Raw genomic sequence first — 21,699 nt, 5'->3', positions numbered from 1 at the left:
AAATCCAGTGTGGCATTGTTTTAAAAGGACTTGGAACGTAAATCTGCCCACTACATCTTCTATAGAAACCACTGTTTGCTAGAAAGTTAGATTTTTCACTCATCATGAATATTGTAATTAACTCCATGCTTCTGTGTCTGAACCACAGATAGTGCAATACTTTCTTAATAAACGATATGGTTGATACCTAATCTGCTATAGAACATATGAATTAGGTGACTTGTTCATTCATTATATGGTTCTAAAAGCTTTTTGATTTGTTGGGAAAAAAATGATTTGTTCATATTATTCAAAGGGAAATTATAGAAATAACTATGGGAGAAGTTGGATCAAACTAAATATTTTAAATATTTTTTCTACAGGGGCATTCATTAATAGGTAAAAAGGTACCCAAATATATTATTTAATTTGCTTCCTCCTGACAAAATTATGACTTTGGGAAGCTCATTTGTCAAGAAAGAATATGACCCAGTTTCATATACTGAAATTGCCTCTCCCCACCATGAAAGTGATGGCCTAAACTAACATCCCCAATTTAGGGATTAGAAGACTACATTTCACAAATGGTTTTCTGATTTCAAACTTTTTGAAGACGACCTAAAATTGTCTAAGTTTTTATTTACAATTACTATTATTGGTGTTAGTCCAGAGCAGAGGAACAGTTCCTTGAATAAAAAAAAAAAAAAAAAAAAAAAAAAAACTGTGGGAAGTCTGTTTGGAAAAACCTGTATTTGTGACTGGCTGTTACTATAATGAATAAAACAAAACATCCTTCCCAGTTTAAAAATATAAGGCTGAATTCTATATATGGCATGCCACAAAGTGCAATACAAGATCTGACATTGCCAGGATTCTTGTTCCTAATCTAAGAACTCAATTACAAAATTAAAAATGCAATAATTTAAAATTTCACACACACATACACACACACACGGATTTTAAATAGGATGGTCAATACCATAGAACACACACTATAGTCAGTGAAAATAGACACAGTTTAGACACAGGATCTGGCTTTCTCAGACAGGCTTCATTTATTTGTGTTAGCTGTCTGGTCCCTGTCGGCACCTAAACTGCAATGCCTGGTCCAATTTTTGTGTCTATTATGGTAGCACCAAGGTTCTTTGATTGATCATATATACTCACAAGTGGGCTTAGCTTCTTCCTAAAAAATGATGAAGGATGGATAGATGAATAGGTGGAAGATAGATATCAATAAATAGCAGGAATGTATCTCGATTTACACTTAGATGTACAGCATATGCAAATTGTTTACAATTTTTATATCTCTACTTAATTAGTATTTTGAGTCTATGATTCCACCCTAGAAAGGGAAATTAAGCTTAATTTAATATTTCTTCCTCTTTTCTGCAGGGCTCTGGATCAGTCCTGAAGAGCTTATAGGGAACCAGGCATTGTGTTGCAGGAATACTTCTGGTTCTCACATCATTTGTTCCCACAGGATTTTACTGAGACTCCCTGGTTCAGCCTGGTCCTCAGTAGCCTATTCATGTCATTGCTGAACTGCCTGTGGAAAAGGGTGGTGGATCTCTTCACAGATTCTGGGCTTGCTACGTGTAATGGGGACCATTTTTCTGCTGCCAGATCATCCTGGGATACAGTAATCTTTTAGCTGATCCATACCCTTCTCCTGTCTTGGACCACAACACAGTTAGTTCTTGTCTGGTTCTGCTGCTCCTTCTGCAGGTTGCAGCTTTCTACTCTCCTAAATCTCTCAGATGTCTTGCCACCTCGCTGGGACTCTTGAGGCAGCAGGATATCAGGCCTCTGTCTCTGGAGTCCACCCACCAGAGTCTGATTTCATCATATCTGTTCTTTCTCTACATCTTCCCCATCCTGGAGAAGTTTTTTCTAGCATCGAGGGAATGTTATCCTTCAAGTCTGTTCTTCATATATTTTGGATGAACACAGAACTGCCTTTTTCCCCACAGAACTGAGGATTTTAGAGCTAAAGCAAAGAAATAGCTCTTAGGGTATTCCAACTTTTTACCATTTCAAATTCCTCCCCTGAGGCAATAAACACGACAGAATAATTCCTTAAAGGGAGTGCAGACGTGAGGAGACAGGAATGGGGTGTGAGGTGGCACAGAGGAGAAGGAAAAAGAAACAGAGGGAAAGGAATAGAGAGACAGAGATGTGTGCAACATGAGAAAAAGAAAGTTAAAAACTCCTGTTCTAGGAGACAGTATTTAAAAATGACTCGCAAGGGTTGGAATAATAAACTTGTCAAAGGGAAGACTTGCAAAATATCAGGATGTTAATCCTCATTGGCCTTTTCTGGACCCTCATTCTACTGTATTGCTATAATTAAAAGAGAAAGGGTGCAAATATCCTCACTTGTGACTTGCCTTTCTTGAAAATAAATTTATCTGAAAACTGGTGAGTGCTTTTTCAGTAGATTGCTCATTTAATTACCAACACACATTCCTTAGTTTACCTGAAATGCCTCATGGAAATTAGCAGTTTTAAATTAATGTGTTAATTTCCATGAGGCAGTGTTAATTTCCTTCCATTTCCAGGTTTGAGTTGATTAACCATGGTGAGTGTGATGATTTATCTCTATCTATCTACATACCTACCCACCCAGCTACTCAACATCTTATGGGCATCTACTTTGAAGAAAATAAGAATACAAATAAAAATAAAAGGCTGTTATTGCTTCCAAGATTTAGAAGAGTAGAAAGCTGCACCCTGCAGAATTGATAGTGGAAGCTTTGTATGTAGACATCTGCAATATTATGTGGTGAGGGATCTAACAGAAACTGGCAGAGTTTTACGGGTCTTGTAGAAACTATGCCAAACTTTGACTTCCCCATCTTAAAGATACCAGAAGGGCCAAATTGCCAGTTATTCCATTTCTAGCCCCACTAGATCCCTACATTCTTTTCCCCAGGCAATCACAGTCATTCTAAAGGGATTTTATTCTGGCAACTATCTAATATCTTTTCTATTTTAAAAAATGTACTTATGAACTTCAGATATCAAGAACTGAGTTTATCATGTCCCTTAATTCATGGCTCATTAAGCAGTTCTTGCAATCAACTCTGGCCTCTTGTGAGGCTAAGACCAATAAGCTAACAGGAGCAGGAGTATGCATTGAAAAAGTAGCTCTAAATGAGAGCATTAATCTCTTCTATTGCACATTGATTGCTTACTTGCTTGATTCATTGGCTTAACACTTTGTTCTGCAAAGGATGGGAAGCAGATGAGAGTAAGTTAGACATTGCAGTCACCGAGGTCAACAGTAATCCTTCTTGAGTTGCCTATTTTCCTTGATTTGAAAAACTGAAAAGACCACATACTTCACAAAGACCAAGGATGTTAAACCCCTTTTGATGGAAACTTACATTTCTGAGAACCTGGACTGTTTCTATGAACAAGAAAATTATGAGCTTAATTCAGAACATTGTGGGGCTAAGTAGTTCTGCCTTGCCTTTTCTTTCTAGGTTCTCTCTCTCTCTCTCTCTCTCTCTCTCTCTGTCATCCCTTCACTCTCAAGGAATTGCCTGCTCATGCTTTGCACCACATTATGTCACCATTATTCCTCCTTTTGGAGGAAAAGCCCTCCCACATGACTTCATTTGGTGACATCAGTTCAGGAAATAAATATTTCTCTAGAAAGCAATGTTGCTTCCTTTTTTGACATGTCTCATAAAGCATAACTGAATGAAATGAAAAGTAATGGAACAGTTTCAAGTCATCATAGCTTTTTACATTATGGGATTTTCCATTAACAACTGAGATCAATATTTTCATTGCTGTTAAATGACAAAAACTTAGGCAAATTTTCTCACCAGCTGCTTGGGGCCATTTGGCTAACACGAGGCCCACGTTAAAACCTAAGTCTTTTCATTCCTGCTCGCCTCTAGCAATAACTTTCTCCAAATCACTCTTAACACTGCAGCTAATGCAGTTTTCTTAATCCCAGCACTTTGACAAAGTCAAAAAAATTTATATTTTTCCAATGAGGTCTTCATAGCCTGAGTCTAACATTTTTCCCCAGGATCCTATTAAAAACATAGCATTCTGCTACGTGTATTTACCAATTGCTACAAATGCTGTCTCTTTCAGGATAGTTTTTGGTTCTAATATTCTGTCCAAGCTTTCTATGCATATTCTTATTTATAAGTCCCACTTATAAATAATGGTTCTCAGAAACGAATCCCAGCTTTCAAGGAATCTTCCATTCTGTTGCAGAGGCAGAACCACAAAACAAAAACTAGAAGACCAAATAAAAAGTGCCAGGATTATTAATACAGACAAGAGCATTGTATCATTTCAGAGTAATTTAGGGCCAGGAAGGTAACGAAACCCCACCCTGAAATGAAAGAACAAGCATGGCCTTCGCACAATATTCTACCCATTCACATTTGGAAAGTAATGAACTTGTTAACGTCTTAAGGGATATGTGGACTGCAGTTGAGGGCACTGATGAGCTGGCAGGAGGATGTTCTCAGCACAGTGAGTGAGTGGACCTTCTGCAGACCTGCAAGCTGAGTCCATGCCAATGACTGTGGCTTAGTGTGACTCACATGGGGATGCACAGAACATTATCTGTACGGAGACACATGCTTCCAGCTCACGACGAGCTGAGTACAGAGCAGGAGCAGTGACAATGGTAAGGCCTTGAAGACAGCTAACTCAAGAGGGTGAAATTCGAAGTCAATCCATTCCCATATTCCATATTCCCATATGCCATTCCCTTATAACATGCATAAGTCTGAGTGGGTAAAGGACTGGGAAACTTGGTGAAAAACAAAGAACACTGGAAAAGGGGTTAAAAGGCTTAGATTCTGCTTCTTCTGCACACTCAAGTTCCTGGGAAATCCATTCATTTTACTGGACCTTTGTTTTGTCCTCTGCAATATAAGGTGATTGGAGTAGAAGGGTGGCTCTTTATACTTTTTTATAAAAAAAGGTAGCCTTTCATTAATAAAATCTTACATAAAGTTATATAAAAGAGGCAGAAGCAATGCCATGCTGGTTAAAGGGGGCAGAGAAGTTTCCTGGTTGGCATTCCCTTGGCTTTCCCTCCACAGAGCCCCAGGGTGCTATATAATAGAGCCTGAGACTGAGACTGCCAGCCTCCACATCTCCAAGCTGCCTTCCAGCTCTGACACTGTGAGAAAAAAATGTTCCTTGTTTTCCCAAGGACGTATAAATTCACTCTCTTTTTTTTGATGTGAATGAAATGAAAGGAAGTGCAGACTAGGGCATGTGTATAGGCCAGTTAGCTTCATTTTGTTTTCTGGCATCACGTGGGGAGTGTAAGAGCAAAGGCGAGTTCTGTACCCCAAAACGATCATCCTTCACTCCTCCATTAAGTAACTAAACAAAAAAAAATGAACATAAAGAAGATAACAATATAATTCCTGACTATCACTCTCTGCTTGCCCATTCCCACCTCCATGAAAGACTCGGGTGAGCCCATGAGCTCCTCTTTCAACCCCATTGCTAAACCCGGGGAGGATTAGGGCGGGAGATTGAAGTTTGGTCTGGAGGAAAGAAGAAAGAGAAAACTTTGGAGGAGGAGATGAGTCACTTCCAGGAGGGTAGGTGTGGGTGTTGACTTAGGAACATCAGCCTCTACATCCTTGGTGATTTTTCTCAGGGCCCTGGTAGTAGCTGACCTCCAACATCCTTTGCAGGGATATTAGAATAAAATTAATCCCTAAGATTATTTAGATTCCAGGTTATTTGCTGCCACAAAGTGCATGATGTCTTGTAAATCACTAATTCTGGCAAGCCCATAAATAGGGATTCTTCATAGGAAGTACATTTTTATACTCTACTTCACAGGGAGTATCCCTTTTTTAAAAAAAATTCTTAGCCTCTCACCCACCTTCTTTCATTTACTCTGCTTCCTCTTGTTATCCAGAAATAGTGGTAGAGCAAAAGGACTGTCAGAATTTGTTACTGGAAAAGAGGTAGTAAAAGAGAAGAATAATAACCATTCTTCCGTTTTAAACATGCCCATTGCTTCTCCATTCAAGGCACTTCTCTCCCGTTGAAGTGAGTATTACTGTCTTGTCTATTTCTTAGGAGCTACTGAAAAAGAATTTTGTCTAGATATTCTAAGTATTAGACAAAGTATAAAGCATGAATGTAACAGTTCAGAGAAGAGTCAATGTACTTACTAAAAACATGAAGAAGCCAGGATAGGTTGTGCTTATTTAATTAAATTCCGAAAAGTGCATATAGCCCTCCAGATTGAATCCAAAATAAGAGGAAATAAATGTTGTCTTATCCAATATTGAGTTATTTGTTCAACCTGGGAAGCTCTGCAGAAGTTATTTATTACAATGAGGAAACTGTTGAAATAATCAGGCTGTAATCTTTGAACAACTAACAAAGATTGGTTGTCATCTTAAGTCTAGGATACTAGCCATTTTTTTAAGTATAGACTCATAAAATTTCAAAAAGAAAGCAACCTTAGTTATATAGCAAAGTACATCAAAATCTAGTGGATTAAAATAACAATCATTAATGTAGCTGTGAATCTGCAATTTGCGCAGACCTTGGTGGGGAAACCATGTCTCTGCTCCATGTGATATCAGTTCAAACTGTTTATGTGGGGCTAGAAGGTCCACTTCTAAGATGACTGTGATATTGTGATATAATATGAAATATATATGTGGACTGTGTCCCTGGTTCCTGGCACAAAGCTCCTAAAACCCTTGGAATTCCTTAAGTGGTAGGATTAAAAGGAGCATCTTTTGTGTACTCGTAGATAAGCCCTTTTTTAACATTACCTGATTTTATGCTAATGATGTGATGCTTGGAGAATGGGGGCCATTTGCTGGAGAAAATAACCTTGTGATTAGGAGGTTGGAACTTTCATCCCCATCCCTTGATCTCCAAAGGGGAAAACGGGGATAGAGATTGAGTTCAGATACCAATGGCCAATAATTTGATGAATCACGTATACATAATGGAACCTCCAAAAAACTTTCAATGATGGGACCCAGGTTGGTGAACACATGAAGGTACTGGGAAGGTGGCACACTGGAAAGGTCACAAAAGCTCTCTACATCCCCACCCCATACTTCATTTTATGCATCTTTTCCATTTAGCTGTTCCTGAAATGTATTCTTTATAATAAACTGATAAATATAAGTAAGAGTGTCCTACAGTTTCATGAATGATTATAGCAAATTTTCAAACCTGAGGAGAGAGTTATGGGAATGCCTGATTTATAGCCAATTCATTAGAAGTACAGGTGACAACATGGGACTTGCAATTAATATCTAAAGTAGGGGCTGTCTTGTGATACTGAGCCCTTACCTTGTGAGATCTGCACTAATTCTGGGCAGTTAATGTCAGAACTGAGTTAAATGATAGGACAGTCAGTAAGCATTCACAGAGAATTAGAGAATTGCCTAATATGTGGGGGGAAACCCACACATATCTGAGGTTAGAAGTGTGCAAAAGAAAAACAGGTTTTTCTTTTAATGTCTCACTCACATGGCTGGCAAGTTGATGCTAGCTGTTGGCTGGGAGTTCAGCTGGGCTGTAGGCTGGACATCTTTGTTCCTTTCCACTAAGGCTGATCTACATGGTGTGTAATTGACACAAACAGTTTAGCTGGGTTCAAAAGTTAGAATCTCAAGAGATAAGACACAGAAGCAGATGGTTTCATGACGCCTAGATCTAGAAACAGCTACAGCATCACATTGCTGAATTCAGTCCCGGAAGTCAGATTCAAGGGAAGGGACACAGCCCCCACCTCTCAATGAAAGAAATATCAAAGACTTTGGGGACCATATTTTAAAATTACCACACAAGAGATACAGGGATGGTGGTGGGAGAGAGGGATGGATTTTAGAAGAGGAGAAATAATGATCTGAAAGTAGCAGTGAGGAGACATGAGGATACTCCACCTTCATGCCTGGTGGTAGAAAAACTTCAAGGAATGAAATAGCCCCATTTGAGTGGGCTGCAGGGCAAGCTGTGTCCTCAGGGTGAACTACTTCCCTCTTAGAACAAAAAGATGAAAGGAGCATTCAGAAAAGAATTTAAGAATATAAGGAATTTTGTTCTTCATGACCATATATTGCATAGGGCACAATGGAGGGGTTTTGAGAATTGGCAAAGGGCAGGAGAAAAAGATAAATTAGATGATATGTGGAAACTTATTGAGAATTGAACTACAGGAGATGCGGATCTAGGAATCTGGTGTTTGTGTTGGTAAGTCCTAAACAGAAATCAAGAACATAATGAGATTATGCCCATGGATTCAAAGCAAGTGGCAGTGAAAAGATGTATGGTATATAAGCACCCCAATTAATAAATATTATCCATTGGATAATGTCACAGAGTGTAAATAAACTAAAGATAAGCATGTAGACACTAAAGATTACTATCCAAAATATATAAAGGACTCCCAAAAAACAGTACAAAAAAGAAAAATTACCCAAAGGAAAATTTGGCAAAAAATGGAAGAGGCAAAATCAAAGGCCAGAGAATGTCTCAACGGCTAGTAAATGTAAGATGCTCAATTTTACCAGAGATCAGGAAAACACAAATCTAAACGACAGCAAGATATTATCTTACTTCTATCAGATTGTGTGGGTGTGGGTGTGGAATCTAAAAGCTTAATAATATTAGGTATTGGTAAAAGTATGAAGCAAATAATAACTTCCATGTATTACTGGTAGAAGTATAAATTGACAAAATTTGTCAATGTGTTCTATGACTAATCAATTTCAATTCTAGATATATTACACTAGAGAAATTCTTGCACACCTGCAAGAATTATTTGACAACATTGTTTATCATATTAAAAATTACAAACTATCCACAGGTCCATGAACAGGAGAATAGATAAGTATAATGTGGAAAAGCTATATGATGTAATTTTGTGTGACAATCTAAATGAATGAATGAGAGCCATACTTATTAACCTGGATAAATATCGCAAACAGTAACTTACAAAGCAAATTATGATGCCATTAATGTTACTTTAATATCACTCTATATATTTTTACAGATTTTGACTCTCCTACTTACCATGTGACCTTGTGCAACTCTGAGTTTGGTTTCCTCATTAATAAAATGGGAATGACAATAAAACTTACCTTGTAGGGTAGTACAATCATACAAGTGAATACATAGAAAGTGCTTAGAATAGTGCTGGTCACAGCATAAGCACTACATGTGTTACTTATTAATATGAATGTTATTACTGTTGCTATGTAGAAAAAATTTCACAGAAATGATAAAACCCTATCCCATGATTGTGACTACAACTGGAGAGAGGTGCACAGAAGATTTCACCCTTATCTATATTTTATTTCTTTAACAAAAATATTTGAATCTACCCTGGAGATACATGGATATTGTACATACATGTACTCCTAACAGTCCAGTGTTGCAAAAGACAGAAGCCAACCCCAGGACCTGCCCTATTTTCTTAAGAAATGGCTTGAGATGACTTCATGTCTCCTTTCTTACTTTCAAGGAATTGGAGGAGCAATTACATCACATGTTTGACTAACCAGTGAATAAGTAACAAGAGAACATTTTACATGGCAGTCTTCCAATTTAGTGGAAATTATAAAGTTGACCTAAAGCAGATAAAATGTAAGATTCATCATATTAATAATTGGAACTATAGGGGAATAAGTCTCCCATTTACTGAAGGAACATCCTCAACTCCCCTTCTGGCCCTCATCCCCAGGAATAGATGTTGAACTCATGGTAGTTTGGGTAGCACTGTGCAGAAGAGAACATTGTGAGCTGGCAAATTGACACAGAGATGCTATCCAAAAGTGGGGACATCTCTGAGGAAACCTATAGCACTACTGCTATAATGAAAATTCTTTTGGCTAAGAGAATTGCGGCTCCTCTTGGTTGGGATTGAAACATTTGCTTTTGGAAAGCCCATCAAAGAAAAGGTGCACTTTCATGGTTTGATGAGTTAGATTTGGTCAAATACTAAGATTTGAACTTAGTCCCTCAGCTGCTGAGTCATTAACAGACACACTCCCCATTATCCTCAGACCTGTCTAGAACCTGCCTCATTTGTAGAGGAGAGTCTTAGAAATGAAGAGCCCAAGGCCCTTAGGAGAAGGGCACAGGCTTGGGAGGCAGGGAGTTCCACAGAAACACATTCCTTCGGTTTTGCACTTGCGTGTAGGGACCACTCTATGTCTGGCTCCCCCCTTTGGTCCGGATCAGCTGGCCAGCACCTGCCATTGGTCCATCCACACTGAGAATATGAGCACTGTCCACAGACATAGGCTTGATTGTTAAGTGGGCCAGCCTTGTAAGCATTCTCAAGCCATTTCCAAAGTCCGCACAGATATCCCACTGTTGTCACAACCCTAGGGAAGCTCCTGGAGAAACAGAAAGCTACACTACAACTTAGAGAGCTTCCTACACAGTTTCTCATTCCTCCAGCTTCAGTCTCCTCCAAGTAGCAGGAATCATTTCCAGTGCCTCCCACCTGAGGGGGTGGAAGAGGCTCTGTCCCTGCAGCTGTTACCCAAAGGCGTTCCTGCTTCACTTCAGTGAAGGAATCATTATGTTAACTACAAACTAACATGTGGACTTGGGTTATCTCTTCTCAGTACTGGTTTTCATTTCTGCAGGTCTCCCTACCGGTCCTAATTCTCATCATTCCCCAAGGAACATCATAAAGTTAACCTTCTTGTGGTAGATATAATTATTATTATTTCCATTTTAGAGATGGGGAATTAAGTCTTAGAGAGATTAAAATTCCAAAGTTACACAATATGTGGTACAGTGAGTATTTAAAGTGGACTCTGTTGGTCTAATTTCAAAACTTATACCTTTAATGACTGTACTGCGTGATCCTATGAAACATTTGCTAATTACTTCGAGGGGTGGGAATTACACAAAGTAGGAAGAGAGGGAAAATCCTCATAAGTACATTATTAGTCATATTCCTTTTAATATCATTTGGAGAACCTACAGGAAAAATGTTATTATCAGTAGTATATGTCTTGTCAGAGAGGGGTAAATAAAAGTGACACGAATAATGTCAGCAGGAAAATCAGGCTGAAGCCTACTGTAATCCCCCAAATGGCGAAGATATTTTTGTATGTGTCCTTTCCCAATCTTCTCAACAATGTGTTATTACCACTTGTTTTGCACTAACTGGCTGTGATAACTGTCAGGATGGGCTTCTAAGCAATGACATTGAGAATTCCTGAATAGCTGAATAGTCTGATGGGGTAGGGAGGGAGGTTGGCAACAAGGATAACTAAGAGGAAAAAGCACAACAGTTACACAGAAAATGGGTTAGGAGACTGAGAGAACTGATGATGTCCAAGTGGGGTCTTGAAAAATGATTAAAAGCAAGATAAAAGGTGAAGAGTATTCTAGATTCATGAACAGCGTGGACAAAGAGATGAAAGTGCCATGGTCTGAATGTCTGTTCCTTCAAAACTCATATGCTAGGCCGGGCGCGGTGGCTCAAGCCTGTAATCCCAGCACTTTGGGAGGCCGAGACGGGCGGATCACGAGGTCAGGAGATCGAAACCATCCTGGCTAACACGGTGAAACCCCGTCTCTATTAAGAAATACAAAAAACTAGCCGGGCGAGGTGGCGGGCGCCTGTAGTCCCAGCTACTCGGGAGGCTGAGGCCGGAGAATGGCGTGAACCCGGGAGGCGGAGCTTGCAGTGAGCTGAGATCCGGCCACTGCACTCCAGCCTGGGCGACAGAGCGAGACTCCGTCTCAAAAAAAAAAAAAGAAAAAAAACTCATATGCTAAATTCCTAATGCCCACGATGATGGTATGGTGTGTTGGCTGTTGAGAGGTGATTAGGTCATGAAGGTTGTATTCTCATAAATAGGATTAGTGCCTTATAAAAGATGCCCCAGAGAGCTTCCTTGCCTCTTTCACTATGTGAGAATACAGCTATAAGGTGCCAACTGTGAACCAGGAAACGGGCCCTCACCAGACTGAATTTGTTGGTGCCTTGAGTTTGGATTTCTGAGCCTGCAGAGCTATGAGAAATAAACTTCTGTTGTTTATAAGCTACCCAATGTATGGTATTTTCTTATAGCAGGCCAATGAAATAAGACAGAAAGCAAAAAAACACCATGGGATTAACAACAACTATACATAATTTGGTTTTCCTGCAGGTAAGAAATGAAAAAATTGAGGCGGAAGAGATAGGCAAAGTCTGGAAAATGGAGTGCATTTGGCACATGTGAAGGAGTTTGGGCTTTAGTCTATGAATGGTGGGAAACCATCAAGTGGTCTTAAGCAGAGAAGTGATATATCCAGTTTGCATTTTTAGTGGTGAGATATTTAGGTAGGAAACCAATAAAGAATCGATTGCAACTGTTGGGGCGAGAGATGATGAGGGACAGACTCAAATCAATGACAATGAAATTGGAAGAGGAGAAAGAGACGAGAGATATTTGAAAGTTAGAATCAGAAAGATTTGGTGTCTGGCAGGATTTAAGAAGTAAGAGAAAGAGAATGGTTTGGGACACCCTCCAGGAGTCCCCACATTGGCTCCTTCAAGGACAGAGAACCATCTTTCCCCTCTGCCTCTCCTGAGGCAGCCCCAGGGCTAGCCCACTAAATCTCCTCTGTTTCTATGCATAGCAATTCCTTAGGAAACTTATCACCTTGCTTCCCCACTAGGTCTATGTGAGAATCCATTCTGGGACTGGGGTTATTTACACTCACCTACGTGGAAGGATCCTCAGGGGTCCTTAGGCAAGTTGTCTTATGTTCTGCCTAGAGCTCTGTATGGAGCTCTTTATCTCAGGAGGCTGGGATAATTCTAATAAATTAGTGAAAACTTGCATGACACCTTTCCTTAGGGCAGGAAACTGCCTGCTATATATCTGCATAACCAAGAAGGGACACAAGGTGACCTTTTAACACTGCTAGCACAAAAAGTAACTATACTTTAAGGAGGAAAACAAAGCAAAACAACTACATCAGCTACACCAGCCTCTAGGAAGCAGTTAAAACCATGGAAGTGGATCAGATAATCCAGGGAGCAACAAAGAATGAGAAAAATGTCATGAGGATAGATCCTCAGGAGACACCAACTTTTAGACAGGATATTTTACTATAAAAATGCAGGGACAGAGCATTTTAAGGGAATAGCAATGAACTGTCAAATGCATCAAAGTTCTACTAAGACTGATGCACTTAACAAGAACTGCTTCAGGGGATTTGTTGGGGTAGAAGCCAGATTATAGCAAGTTGAGGTTTTAATGGAAGGTAAAGAAGTGTCTAGAAGAAAATAAATCATGAGGCAAATCGAGGGGAAAAGTTGCTTATGAGCATGGTTATAAGATGATCAATGGAAAGGGCAGATGGAAGACAGGAAACAGAGGGATGATGATTACTGGAGCTGAGTCGTGCGGGGGACAGGAGGAGCTGGCATCCAAAGTGCAGAGCAATGTGTTTGCCTTGAACCAGAGAAAGGACAATTCATTTTGGTCCACAAATAGAGAAAAGAAAGGGAGAATATAAATATAGATAAGTATGTGGGTAGAGACACAGGAAGTTCAGATATTTCATGCCTAATTAACCTTAAATTTCTCAGAGAAGTAAGTAGCAAAAGCATCTACTATGATGGGCTGGACAGAGATGGGACTTTGAGATAGTGTGTGAGAATATCAGACTAGACCAGGCATGGTGGCTCACACCTGTAGTCCTAGCTACCTGGGAGGCTGAGGCAGGAGGATTGCTGCAGCCAAGCAGATCAAGGTTGTAGTAAAGTATGATTGCACTACTGCACTTCGGTCTTCTCGGGGGGAGAGTGAGATCTTGTCTTAAAAAGAAAAAAAAAATTCAAATCAAGAACAAATACTCAGTGTTTAGTATTAAACCTCCCACTAGTACTATTAACCCTAGTGGCTCCAATCCCCAGTATTGGGTGCTTATCCCCCCGGTGCAGGAATAAAGGTAACCTAGAGCCTTAATCCAGGGTTGACTAAGTAGGCATGACAGCAAATGCATAAACACTTGGCATTACATTAAAGTTGACTGAATATGTACCATCAAAATAAATAATGTGGTGGCCCACCACTTATAGTATTTACTCTACAGGTGCTCCAAATGTCAATAGTTTTGTTTGCATGTAGTTTTTTTCAGCATGGAAAAAGAACCAGGGGTTTCAGATTCTTTTTGTAGTAAAGAATGGAAGTATAGCTCTTTTGGTAAGTGGGGCTTTGTTTTGACAAGCTGAGCTGAACTCAATCTCATATATTTTATTTGTTAATATTTCCTCAGAATCTGAGGTTTTCTAGATTCATTGTTAAAATATGTAAGAGGGTAAATGTCACCATTTTATGACCAATTCAAATAAAATGGATTATACTCCGGGTAATATATTGATTCAATCCTTTCCCCTACCCACAGAATTAAGAACTTTTATAAATATCAGCATGAGTTTATGATATGGGAAAGTAAAATAAATTACACTTATGGAAAAAACAGCTCATTAGTAAAAGGGCTAAATTTGTTACTGTTACTGGATAAACCTCTCTTCAGTTCTGCTATTGAGAACCAGTTGGATGAAAGAGAAGGAAGCAGAGTGGGAACTAAAACATTATGGAAACTGGTTCTTGACCTCAAGTAGTTTCGTGGAAATTTTTTGGGGTTGGAGTGGGGGGCAAAATTCATTCCTTTCCACATGCTGCATAATGTCAGTAAACAAACACTTTTTCTTTCTTTCTTTCTTTTTTGAGATGGACTCTCCCTCTGTCGCCCAGGCTGTAGTGCAGTGGCAAGATCTCAGATCTTGGCTCACCACAACCTCCTCCTCTTAGGTTCAAGCAATTATCCTGCCTCAGCCTCCCAAGTAGCTGGGATTTTAAGTGTGCTCCACCATGCCCAGTCAATTTTTTTTTTTTTTTTTTTTTTTTTGTATTTTTAGTAGAGATAGGGTTTCGCCATGTTAGCCAGTCTGGTCTTGAAGTCCTGACCTCAAGTGATCCGCCTGCCTCAGCCTCCCAAAGAGTTGGGATTATAGGTGTGAGCCACCATGCCCGGCCAACAAATGCTTTAAATAGAATGCCTAGTTTGTACTAAAATGTTGAGCAACGGTTTGCTCCAGATTCACAAATCTAGAATGAGAAAGCCATTTAAAGGGGAGTTGGCTTGTGAATAGAAGATTCCTTTGGTCAAATTAAGTTCAAGCTAATTAATTTCTATTGAAGACAAATCAATTCAAATAAGACATTTCGTTAAAGCACTAGCCTGGTCACAGTATAAAATCTTAAGAACAAAACAATGAGTTTTTATCTTCCTCACATGGCATTCAGAGGTATTGACCTGAATTTATATGTAAGGAACCTTAGTTAAATCCATTTTAGACCACAGATAAGCCTTTTGTGCTGTAGGCCATAAATGCAAGAGTATTTATTTCCAGACGTTTCCATGTGAAAATGAAATAAAGTGGGAAAATAAAATATACAAAGAGGAGGGTGTGAAGGTCTGGACTTTTATTTTAAACAAGTTCATCTTTGCTACTGAGTTTCATAAAGCTAATGTAAAACTCTAGGATATTGTAAACACACACTGCTTCTAGCATACAGTGTTTGCAGCCATTTCTAGGTCAAAGACCAACTCATAAAAGAGGGCTGGAAGTCCCTAGGAAGTGATTCCACTGATTTTGACCCTTGCCCTTCAGAGGTATTAGAAGAGTTGTAAGACTCAGAAGAAGGAAAGGGAGATTGTGAGAATGAGGTTTGGTGACTTCTTTAGGCACTCATAATTTCCAGCCTGGATGGGGCACAATCATCTTGATGCTTGGATGGAGAGCAGAAGGAAACAGCAGCACAGAGAAGTGCTGCCAGATTTCAGGTAGTAGGCAGAAGATTTGGGGAAGCAGTCCAGATGACATTACTTTCTGTCCCATATTTCACACACACATCTGTCTAGTTTGGGCTAGGTGTTAACTTGTCCGGTGACAGAGCTGAACCAAGAACCAGATATCTTGCAAGATCTTTTCTACCTCTGAGATTGCTGCCAGGGGAAACCTGAGTAGGAGCACACAGATCCACAGATCATCTCCTGGTCACTAGAATAAGCAGACCAAGGAGCATACTTGCAGATATGAGCAATCAGCTGAATGGAATTTGAGGAACGTTGTAGAACTAAAATATAAAGTTTTCCCTGGGAAAATTACCTTGACTCCTTCGGAGGAAAAAAAATTGTTTAAATTCTTTACCATTTAGAACACCTAACAGAGTATGTGCCTAGATGTCAGGTTAGAGGAAATCAGTTCAAATGAAATTGAAATGAGGTCAGCCTTCTCTAAATGAAGTAGAAAATGGTAAAAGCTTTAATGAGGCTAGGGAACTGGGTTACAAGCTAGTTTTCTGTCTTTCTGGGGTGAGGATGTCTCTGTGCTCCTCCCCTGGGATATGACCTGGCAGATCTAGGGAACACTAAGATAATGAAACACTGGGGCAAACGGTACACATGTAAACCTGCTCTACTTCCCTGCCTTGTCTAGTACTTCCCTCAGCGTGGCATTTCCTCACTCCGTATCCTCCATGCAGCTCCCCCTAAATTCATTTCACGACCTTGACTCTCTCTCACTCCCTGCAGCTTTCCCGACCACAACATTCATTCTAACTACCACTCCTAGGGCCACTTCCCTCGGGGTCCTTGGAGCACGACTTTTCAAGGAATGGGAAGGAACATTTCCTTGTTGAGAAAATACACCTAAACAAATGCTTCTTTATAGAACAATACATTCAGTTTTTAAAAATTCAATTAAAATATTCACACATGAAACACCCACAGACCTTTCCTTCTTCGAGTTTACTGATTTACATCTCCCTGACTCTCCTTTTACTGTAACGGTGTTGGCAGGTTTCCCTTGCCAAGTCACCAGACAGTTTGTACGTACAAACATAGCTAACTTTTGCCCTTCAGTTTATGTAATCCCCCTGGCGGACTGGAGAAATTGTTGTGGTAAAAACAAATAAAAGAGAATTTTATAATTTCTTTCTAGATGTCTGTGAATCCGACCAGTCTCTGAAAAACAGCCAGTGAAAACCTACTCCAAGTATCTTTTTTTCTCTCTTTTTCTTCTCTTTTTTTTTTCTAAATTCTGCTTTAAGTTCTGGGATACATGTGCTGAACACACAGGTTTGTTCCATAGGTATACATGTACCATGATGGTCTGCTACACCTATCAACCCATCATCTAGGTTTTAAGGTCCGCCTGTATTAGGTATTTGTTCTAATGCCCTCCCTCCCCTTGCCCCTTCCTACCCAACAGGCACCAGTGTGTGATATTCCCCTCCCTGTGTCCATGTGTTCTCATTGTTCAGCTCCCACTTAAAAGTGAGAACATGTGGTGCTTGGTTTTCTGTTTCTGTATTCGTTTTCTGAGGATGATGGTTTCCAGCTTCATCCATGTCCCTGCAAAGGACATGAATTCATTTATTTTAATGGCTGCATAGTATTCCATGGTGTATATGTGCCACATTTTCTTTCTCCAGTCTATCATTGATGGGCATTTGGGTTGGTTCCATGGCTTTGCTATTGTAAATAGTGCTGCAATAAATATACATGTGCATGCATCTTTATAGTAGAATGATTTACAATCCTTTGCATATATACCCAGTCAAATGGTATTTCTGGTTCTAGATCGTTGAGGAATTGCCACACGGTCTTCCACAATGGTTGAACTAATTTACACTCCCACCAACAGTGTAAAAGTGTTCCTGTTTTTCTTCATCCTTGTCAGCATCTGTTGTTTCCTGACTTTTTAATGATCACCATTCTAACTGGTGTGAGACGGTATCTCACTGTGGTTTTGATTTACATTTCTCTAATGACCAGTGATAATGAGCTTTTCTTCACATGTTTCTTGGCCACATAAATGTCTTCTTTTGAGAAGTGTCTGTTTATATCCTTTGCTCACTTTTTGATGGGGTTGTTTTTTTCTTGAAAATTTGTTTCAGTTCCTTAAGTTTCTTGTAAGGTTTGGATATTAGACCTTTGTCAGATGGATAAATTGCAAAAATTTTATCCTATTCTGTAGGTTGCTTGTTCACTCTGATGATAGTTTCTTTTGTTGTGCAGAAGCTCGTTAGTTTAATTAGAACCCATTTGTCAATTTTGGCTTTTGTTGCAATTGCTTCTGGTGTTTTAGACATGAAGTCTTTGCCCATGCCTGTGTCCTGAATGGTATTGCCTAGGTTTTCTTCTAGGGTTTTTATAGTTTTAAGTTTTACATTTAAGTCTTTAATCCGTCTTGAGTTAATAATTTATATAAGGTGTAAGGAAGGAATCCAGTTTCTGTTTTCTGCCTATGGCTAGCCAGTTTTCCCAGTACCATTTATTAAATAGGGAATCCTTTCCCCATTGCTTGTTTTTGTCAGGTTTGTCAAAGATCAGATGGTTGTAGGTGTGTGGTATTATTTCTGAGGACTCTGTTCTGTTCCATTGGTCTATATATCTGTTTTGGTACCAGGACCATGTTGTTTAGGTTACTGTAGCCTTGTAGTATAGTTTGAAGTCAGGTAGCGTGATGCCTCCAGTTTTGTTCTTTTTGTTTAAAATTGTCTTGGCTATATGAGCTCTTTTTGATTCCATATGAAATTTAAAGTAGTTTTTTTCTAGTTCTGTGAAGAAAGTCAATGGTGAGTTGACAGTAATAGCATTAAATCTATAAATTACTTTTGGCAATATGACCATTTGCAAGATATTGATTCTTCCTATCCATGAGCATGGAATGTTTTTCCATTGTTTGTGTTCTCTCTTATTTCCTTGAGCAGTGGTTTGTAGTTATCCTTGAAGAGAAGGACTTAGTTCTGAGAAAGTATATTGTTTCCCATTAGCTTTAGTGGACTTGTAGTTCCAAGAATTAGAGATGATGCACCCAAAGTTCAAAAGACTCCTACTTATCCAAGTGGGAATGATATTAAAAGATGCTTGGAGGACCTCCAGCATCTATCTTGGGTGCATCATCTCTAGTTCTTGGAACTACTAACCCACTAAAGCTAATAGGAAAGGATATACTCTCTCAGAGTTAAGTCCTTCTAAGCACTGATTTCACAATAGACACATAACTCATATTATGAAGTATCATGATTATGATTATGACTAAAATATTATGATTATGAGGATTGTACACCTAAAACCAGTAAGATGATAAATTTTATGTTATGTGTATTTTATCACAATAAACAAAATTGAAAAAATTTATGAAGATATACAGATTAACCAGGGTATAACCAATATGAATTAAATGCATGGGTCTCTGGAAAGTTATGGTGTTTTGCACCCAGAAGGAAATCACTCTTCCTTTGCCAAAATAAATTGTAATTTTGGCTTTCCTCACTTCAACAAATTTACAAGAAAAAAAATCAAACAACCCCATTAAAAAGTGGGCAAAGGAAATGAACAGACACTTCTCAAAAGAAGACATACATGCAGCCAGCAAACATATGAAAAGAAGGTCAACATCACTGACCGTTAGAGAAATGCAAATCAAAATCACAATGAGATACCATGTCTCCCAGTTAGAATGGCTGTTATAAAAAGTCAAAAAACAACATGCTGGTGAGATTGTGCGGAAAAAAAGAACACTTTTACATGGTTGGTGGGAGTGTAAATTAATCAAACCATTGTGGAAGACAATGTGGGGATTCCTCAAAGACTTAGAGGCAGAAATACCATTTGGCTCAGCAATCCCATTACTGGGTATATACCCAAAGGAATATAAATCATTCTATGATAAAGATACATGCAAGCGTATGTTCGTTGCAGCACTATTCACAATAACAAAAACATGGAATCGACCTAAATGCCCATCAATGACAGACTAGATAAAGAAAGTGTGGTACCTATACACCATGCAACACTATGCAGCCATAAAAAGGAACAGATCATGCCCTTCCTAGGGACATGAATGGAGCTGGAAGCCATTATCCTCAGCAAACTAACCCAGAAACAGAAAACCAAATACTGCATGTTCTCACTTATAAGTGGGAGATGAATGATGAAAACACGCGGACACACAGGGGGAAACAACACACATTGGGGCCTGTTGGAGGGTTGGGGTGGTTGGAGGGAGAGCATCAAGAATAGCTAATGTATGCCGTGCTTGATAGCTGGGTGATGAGATGATCTGTACAGCAAACCAAGATGGCACACGTTTACCTATGTAACAAACCTGTTCATCCCACACATGTACCCCTTAACTTAAAAGTTGGGAATAAGAAGGAAAGAAAGACAAAGAAATATTTAAACAGGAAAAAAAATTGTGGCTTTCCTCTGCTCTCTAAAGGTTTTACTTCTCAAAACTTTTCCTTTTTTCTGACTTGTAATACTGAAGAAAATTAAAGAGCAAACCCTGTCTTAACCAGTGTTTTCATGTGTCACAATTGAAGACCTCTGTGAGTAGATGGAAGTAAAATAGTGAAATTTGGATTATAACTATTAACACTATTAACACTACTGATGTGAAGAAATGTGCCCACAGCTGTGGTGACTGGCATTTAGTTAATACTGGTCAAGGGCACTTTGAGGAAGTTAAGGGTATGTGGCTTTTTTCGTGGTGGTGACCTGTGGGATTCCCAAAGCCAGGAATCTACTGTTTTCCTTGCTGCTCTATTTGTCCTCCCTCCTTTCCGCCTTTATAGTGTGTTTAATTAAAAACCACATTCTAAGTTTGTCTGGATCTCAATTTATTATCTATTGTTAAATTTTCTTTACTTAGAGGAGAAAAGGGGCTGAATGGAAAAGTAATATCAGACATTAACTATCATAGGAAGGCATGATTTAAGATATTTTGATTCAGGCACTTGTAGTCTTGCAAAAAGACAGAGTCAAAACTTAGCTTAGCAGTGGCCAGATGTGAACTTTGAAGTGACTCCCAAACATTGTGTGGGCTTCAGAATAAACAATGGGTTCAAATCCTGGCTCTAAATACGTGCGATTTATGACCATGGGCAAGTTATTTAACTATTTTAAGCCTTAATTTCTTTATCTGTAAAACTAACTAACACAAATACTTGCCTCTTAAGGTTTTTATGAGTTTTACTACGTATGTAAGCACACAAAATGGTACCTGGACAGAGTACATATTCAAACACTGCTAGCTATATACATCCTTTCCTCAATATTCTAGGAAATTCAAACAAAAGCCAACATTTCCCCTGTTTTCTTTAGATAATTGTTGCTATGTGGAGGTGGATACAGAATATTGGAAAGAGAGGAACCATGCAAAGAGGTAAGAGACTGGAGAGAATGATATTATTCTCAGAATTCCCTGATAGAATCTTCATAGCAGAGAAGATTTAAAAATCATCCAAGTCTTCTGTATCAAGGTGAAGGACTTGGTTTGGATCAACTGTCCATCTTTTTGATGAAAGGAACTTCCATGGCAAACAACATTCTCTGGAGGCCTGGAAAAATTGAGAATAGCACTGGCTACAAAACTTGCTTGAGTAGAGTAAAGCAGCACTTTGCTATGCAGAAGGCACCTCCCTCAAGGCTGTGCTAATAAATGTCATCTTCCCAGTGCCTCCTTGACTACCATTCTTTGAATTGCAGTTCTTACTTCCTCCTTCCTACATCCTCCTGCACTCTCAATCTCTCGTTTTTTGCTACATTCCCTTTCTCCATAGTACTTATACCTTCTAACATATTCTATGCTTTACTTACCTGTGTTTATTACGTAAGATAAGTCTCTCTTTGTTTGACGTTAAG

At 39.1% G+C, this 21,699-nt stretch overlaps 1 long non-coding RNA gene across 3 annotated transcripts in view; it reads left to right on the top strand.

The window, feature by feature from the left end:
- LOC126941476 (uncharacterized) overlaps positions 1-21,220 on the top strand; it is a 63,741-nt gene extending 42,521 nt beyond the window's left edge. For 2 of the 3 annotated variants that reach the window (XR_007721312.1, XR_007721316.1), the window contains exon 6: positions 1,375-2,945. This is a non-coding gene — a long non-coding RNA (uncharacterized LOC126941476). Of the gene's footprint in view, positions 1-1,374; positions 2,946-21,159 lie in introns of those variants that run through there. The other variant, XR_007721318.1, reaches the window with a different exon arrangement.
- Positions 21,221-21,699: the final 479 nt, after the last annotated feature.

This window comes from Macaca thibetana, chromosome 1 (genome assembly GCF_024542745.1).
Source record: "Macaca thibetana thibetana isolate TM-01 chromosome 1, ASM2454274v1, whole genome shotgun sequence".
NCBI lineage: Eukaryota > Metazoa > Chordata > Mammalia > Primates > Cercopithecidae > Macaca > Macaca thibetana.
This window is presented reverse-complemented; position numbering and strand designations above follow the sequence as displayed.